The following is a 6,804-nucleotide window of genomic DNA, read 5'->3' as shown; positions in this document are numbered from 1 at the left end:
TATTTATTAAATGGGAGAGACATCAGAAATCGGAGGAGCAAAGGGACTTGGGAATGTTGGTGCAGGATTCCCAAAATGTTAATCTGCAAGTTGAATCTGTAATAAAGAAGGCAAACTCCATTTATTTCAAGGGGGCTTGTATACAAAAACAGGGATATAATGCTGAGGTTCTATAAGGCGCTGGTCAGGCTGCATTTGGAGTATTGTGAGCAATTTTGGGCCCTTTATCTGAGTGAGGAGGATGTACTGGCTCTGGAGAGGGTCCAGAGGAGGTTTACAAGAATTATCCCAGGAATAAGTGGGTTAACATATGATGAGCGTTTGTCGGCACTGGGCCTGTACTCGCTGGAGTTTAGAATGAGGGGGGACCTCATAGAAATATACAGAATAGTGAAAGGCTTGGATAGAGCGGAGTCCGGAAACGTGAGACATTAGCTGGGCACAGGAGGCAGGAACGGCTGGATCCTGGGGCAGGGATCAGTGAGTGGACCGCACCGCCCAACCCCGGCTCCAGAGCACCATGGCGGGGACAGGGGTCTCTGGGAGATAACACTAGAGGGCCTGGGTATGGAGTTGGGGGGAGGGGGGGGAGGAGTAGAGGGGGTCTGTTGATGCAGAGATTGTGGGTCTGTGGGACGAGCTGCTCCAGTGGCAGCAGTTCGCATTAGGGTCAGGGTGGAGATGCCTGAGCACTGGGATGGGCCGAACTCAGAGGGCCACAGGCCAAGCGCTGAGTGATAGCACACAGGGACGGCTGGGCCGAATGGCCTGTCTCCATGCTGCACCACTCCATGACTAACTCAGAAATGTAGATCCTCCAACCCCAACCCTAATGCACGAAATCTTTAGAACAGCCTTGCAACATCAGCCGCAGTGAACACCCACCTCAGAAATACGACAGAGAACTGGTACAAACTGTAACCATCCCCGCTCACTCCACCCCCTCCCCCCCAACTCACCACCACCACCACTCCCACCCCCCTGCACTGGCACTGGTACATAGAAACATAGAAACATAGAAATTAGGTGCAGGAGTAGAGGCCATTCGGCCCTTCGAGCCAGCACCGCCATTCAATATGATCATGGCTGATCATCCAACTCAGTATCCCGTACCTGCCTTCTCTCCATACCCCCTGATCCCTTTAGCCACAAGGGCCACATCTAACTCCCTCTTAAATATAGCTAATGAACTGGCCTCAACTACCCTCTGTGGCAGAGAGTTCCAGAGATTCACCGCTCTGTGTGAAAAATGTTTTTCTCATCTCAGTCTTAAAGGATTTCCCCTCTATCCTTAAACTGTGACCCCTTTGTCCTGGACTTCCCCAACATCGGGAACAATCTTCCTGCATCTAGCCTGTCAACCGCTTAAGAATTTTGTAAATTTCTATAAGATCCCCCCTCATTCTCCTAAATTCTAGCGAGTACAAGCCGAGTCTATCCAGTCTTTCTTCATATGAAAGTCCTGACATCCCAGGAATCGGTCTGACGCCTGTTCTGATGGCACAGTCTGCACTGGCACTGCAGGACATGCACCGTTACATGGGCAGCCTTGCCCTGGTACTCACTTGGTGTGGAGAATGAAGCCACGGTCAGTATGAGGCAGGCCACGAGACACTGACCGAACACCATGGTCCAACTGATCCTGGCGACAACTGCTGACTGAGGGGGAAGTGTCGCCACTGCTTAAAAACAGGAAACTCCAGGCGAGGCGCTCCCAGAACCAACATCAGCAGCAGTGGCAGGAAAACCCAACCTGCACAAACAAAGGCTTAACTCTTCCGTTACCCAGAATCAGCTCAGGAGATCCCTGACTCCGGAAGTTTCAGTGCCGTCCTGCCCAGGAATCAGCTTGAAATCAACACCGTTCCCCAGCAGTGAAGCAGAAACATCCTCACAGATGCTGCCTGACCTCTGAGTTACTCCAGCACTCTGTGAAACGTCACCTATCCATGTTCTCCACAGATGCTGCTGCACCCGCTGAGTTACTCCAGCACTCTGTGAAACGTCACCTATCCATGTTCTCCACAGATGCTGCCTGACCCGCTGAGTTACTCCAGCACTCAGTGAAACGTCACCTATCCATGTTCTCCACAGATGCTGCCTGACCCGCTGAGTTACTCCAGCACTCTGTGAAACGTCACCTATCCATGTTCTCCACAGATGCTGCCTGACCCACTGAATCTTCAAGGCCAAACCAATGATTTATATAGTTGGAACAGCAGCTCCATGACCTTGTATTCAGTGCCCTGACTAATGAAAGCCAGTGCCCTGTGTGTCTTCTCAAGCACAGCATCAACCAGCACTGCCAACTGCAAGGATCCAGAGTCATAGTCACACAGCATGGAAACAGCCCCTTCAGCCTAACTTGGCCACATCGGCCAAGATGCCCCATCTACACTAGTCCCACCTGCCCGTGTTTAGCCGATGTCTCTATAAACCGACCCCATCCATGTACCTGCCAACTACCTCCTCTAGCAGCTTGTTCCCTAAACCCACCATCCTATGTGTAAAAAGGTGACCCTCAAGCTCCTATCAAATCTTTCCCTCCTCAACTTAAACCTACAGTATGTCCTCTGGTCCTTGATTTCCCTTATTCTGGGTAAAAGACTCTGTGCATTCACCCTATCTATTACGCTTATGCTCCTTAGTGATTGGAGCAGAATTAGGCCATTCAGCCCATCGTCTACTCTGCCATTCAATCATGGCTGATCTATCTTTCCCTCTCAATGTAATTCTACTGTCTTCTCCCCATAACCCCTGACACCTGTACATATCAATAATCTATCTATCTCTGCATTAACAATATCAATTGACATGGCCTCCACAGCCATCTGTGGCAATGAATTCCACCACCCTCTGACTAAATAAATTAACCTCATCTCCTTCCTAAATGAACATCCTTTAATTGTGAGGCTGTGACCTCTAGTCCTGGACTCTCCCACTAGTGGAAATATCCTCTCCACATCCACTCTATCCAAGCCTTTCACTATTCAGTAAGTTTCAATGAGGTGTCCCTTCATCCTTCTAAACTCCAGCCAGTGCCATCAAACGCCCATCATATGTTAACTCACTCATTCCTGAACCCTGTCCAGGGCCAGCATATCCTTCCTCAGATATGGGGCCCAAAATTACTCATCAAACTCCAAATGCCTTCTGACCAGAGCCTCAGTATTACATCCCTGGTCTAGTCCTCTTGAAATAAATAAATGCCAACATGTCATAATCCAATACCGCTATAAGATCACTGCCCATCTGAGTTCTCAGTTTAGTTTATTGTCACGTGTACTGAGGTGTGGTGAAAATGTTTTGTTTTGTGCTAACCAGTCAGCGGAAAGACAATACATGGCTACAATTTGATTGTAATTTGATTACGGTCTGAAGAAAGGTCTCGACCTGAAACGTCACCCATTCCTTCTCTCCAGAGATGCTGCCTGTCCCGCTGAGTCACTCCAGCATTTTGTGTCAACCTCCTGTTATAATTTGAGCTGTCCACAGAGTACAGAGAGCAAAATTAAAGTAAGGAATGTTGCTGTGGGAGTAGAGAGTTTAGAAAGTGGAGCATTGTAATGTGTGATTGCAGATCCACTTCTGTGACTAGGGCACTAAGAGTCGCCTACATTGGGCACCTGCATCTTGGATCACAATGCCTCCTGCTCTATCTCCATGCCATAATGTCTGTCTCAGCCTGGCCAATGTTGCTCAGGCCCTTGTGTCATAAAGCTTTGGACTTGCTCATCACTGTCCCTCTGTTCCTCATTACTCCCACGGACATTATCATTCATGCATATGTCCGAGCCTCATTAGTACTCCCAAAACACACAAGTTTACAGGTGGAAGGAAGGCGTTGGTATTGTAGACATCACATCTGGATCAGTTGGGCAAGTGGGCTGGGGAATGGGAGGGTTCTGGTAGTACAGGTACATAGTTTCATGAAAGTGTGGTCACCTGTAGATATTGTGGTCAAGAAGGCACATTGACCCACATCAGTCAGGGAATTGAGTGTTGACCTCAGTCTGAAGAAGGGTCTCGACCCGAAACGTCACCCATTCCTTCTCTCCAGAGAAGCTGCCTGTCCCGCTGAGTTACTCCAGCATTTTGGGACATTATGTCACTGTTGGACAAGACAACGGTTCGGCCACATTTGGGTTATTCTGCTCAGCTTCAGTCATTCTGCTATAGGAAGAATATTAAGCTGCAAAGAGAAGATTTACGAGGATGTTGCCAGGGCTGGAGGGTCTGAGCTGTTGGAAGAGGGTTTTAGAATCAGAGAAACCTAGAATATAGGCGCAGGAGGCCATTCGGGCCTTGGGGCCAGCACCGCCATTCAATATGATCATGGCTGATCATCCACAATCCGTTTTCACTGTCGCAAAAGCTTTTCACGATACATGTGACAATGAACGAAACTAATGGTTGGGGAGGGGGTGGGAGCCGCAGTGTTGCGGGAGGGGAGAGGGTGCGGATGGGAGCTGCAGTGTTGCGGACTGCGTCAGTCGCTGCGCTCGCTGCGGGCGACGAGAGTCGCAACTGCGGAGCCGGGGCAGGTAGGGGAGTGGGGACGGGGGAGTGGGGATGAGGGGGAGGGGGATGGGGGGGTGAGGGGGAGGGGGGGGATGAGGGGATGAGGGGATGAGGGGAGGGGGAGCGAGTGCGGGGCCGTGTTCCATCATCGCCCGGAGAGAGAGAGAGGGGAGAGACTGGAGGCGCCCAGAGTGGGGCGGAAGCTATGACGTTGTCTGGTGAATTCAGACAGATTCCAGGCCTAATGCTGGGCGATGAGATAGTACGACATGGACATGCTGGGCCGAATGGCCTGTTTTCATGCTGTAAGAGTGGACTCTGCCAACGCGGGGACTGGGCAGTAGCGGGGGGGAGGGGAGCGACTGCAAACCACAGCCGCCCGATCCCGGGGCGTTTTGTCGGTCTGTAATGGAACCGCCTTCCGTCTCCGCCCCTTTATTCCCCTCCCCACCCTAGGGTGCTGCAGCGGCCGGGCCGGGGGGTGAGGGGCGGGGGGGTCATGTAGCAGCGGCGGCTGTGCCAGTGGAGGGTGGTCCGAGGGCGGTTGTCCGCGGGATTGTGGCCGGGTCGGCTGGAGGGGAGAACAGGTGGCAACCAGTGGTCCGCCGCTCCCGGCGCATTCACCGCAGAGGGGAGGGGAGAAGGGGGGAGGGGAGAGGGGAGAGGGGAGGGGAGGGGAGGGGGGGAGGGGAGGGGAGGGGAGTGGGAGGGGGTGGGAGGGTGGGGGGGGAGGGGATGGGAGAGGTGGGGGAGGGGGGGAGATGTGAGGGGGGGGGAGAGGTGAGGGGGGGGGGGGGGGTGAGGGTGAGGGGGAGGGTGAGGGGTAGGGGGAGGGGTAGGGGGAGGGGGAGGGTGGGGGTGAGGGGGCGAGGGTGGGGGGGAGGGGGAGGGGGAGGGGGAGGTGAGGGGGATGAGGGGGAAAGATGAGGGGAGAGGGAGGGGGAGGGGAGAGGTGAGGGGGGGGGGATGGGAGGGGGGGGGGAGGTGAGGGGGGAGGGATGGGAGAGAGGGAGGGGGAGAGGGAGAGGTGAGGGGGGAGGGGGTGGGGGGAGGTGAGGGGGAGGGGTGTCAGTGGGGAAAATCAGACTCCGCTGTGCGTTTGTTACCCTCACACTGGGCATCAGGATCTGCACGGATCAGAGCGGCCACATTTGGAGTTTGTGTTCAGTTTTGGTCGCCTCGCTGTAGAAAAGGTTTGTGCCGTGAAGATTTACCAGGATGTTGCTGGGACTTGAGAGGATGGGCAACTTTTTTCTAATTAATGCAGGAGGGTGAGGGATGATTCATAGATGTGTATAACATCAACAGGGGAATAGATAGGATAGAGGCACAGAGTATTTTACCCTAAGTCGGGGGATTCAAGAATGAGTGGACAGTTTAAGGTGAGAGGGGGGAGATATAATATGAAGCTCAAGGACATGTTTTTCTCACAGAGGCTGGTGGGTTGGTGTATGGAATGAGCTGCCAGAAGCTGGTGGGTTGGTGTATAGAATGAGCTGCCAGAGGCTGGACTGCGGCAAGTACTATAACTATATTTAAAATACCTTTGGACAGGTACATGGATAGGAACGTTTTAGAGGGATAAATGCCAAACATGGGCAGTAGATGGGGCATTTGGCCAGCGTGGGCAAGTTGGGCCGAATGGCCTGTTTCCATGCCGACTGGGGGGGGGGGGGGGGGGGGGGGGGCTCGTATGTTGGTTAATTCCTGAAGTCTGAGAATTCAATGTTCATATCATTGGGTTGTAAGTTAGCCGGACGGAATGAGTTTGTGTGTGGTCTCACTCCAGCAATGGAGGAGGTCCAGGACATAGAGGTCAGTGTGGGAATGGGGGGAGGAGTTAAAATGGTTAGCAACTGGAAGATGCAGCAGGTCAGTCGCTGCTTGGTTTCGCTGATGTACAGGGGGCCCACATTGGGAACAGCGGATGTAGTAGATGAGGTGAACCTCTGTCTCACCTGATGGACATGCTGGGGTCCCTGGGTGGAGCTGAAGTAGGAGGAATAAGGGACGGGTGTTATATCTCCTGAAAAAGTACCTGGGAAGATATCGTTCCTCCACTAAGCTGCTCCACCCCCCCCCCCCCTTCCCTGGGTGCCCAACCTCTCCCACTGCCCCACCCCTCTATCCCACTGCTCCACCCCTCTCTCCCACCCCTCTCTCCCACTGCCCCCACCTCTCTATCCCATTTGCCAAGTCTTCTTAAACCCATTTCTCTTCCTTTGGCCTCACATTTCACGCCTCTTCTAATCTTATCTCCTTGTAGAGTTTTACAGTATGGAA

Source organism: Leucoraja erinacea, chromosome 27 (genome assembly GCF_028641065.1).
Source record: "Leucoraja erinacea ecotype New England chromosome 27, Leri_hhj_1, whole genome shotgun sequence".
Classification (NCBI taxonomy): domain Eukaryota; kingdom Metazoa; phylum Chordata; class Chondrichthyes; order Rajiformes; family Rajidae; genus Leucoraja; species Leucoraja erinaceus.
This window is presented reverse-complemented; position numbering follows the sequence as displayed.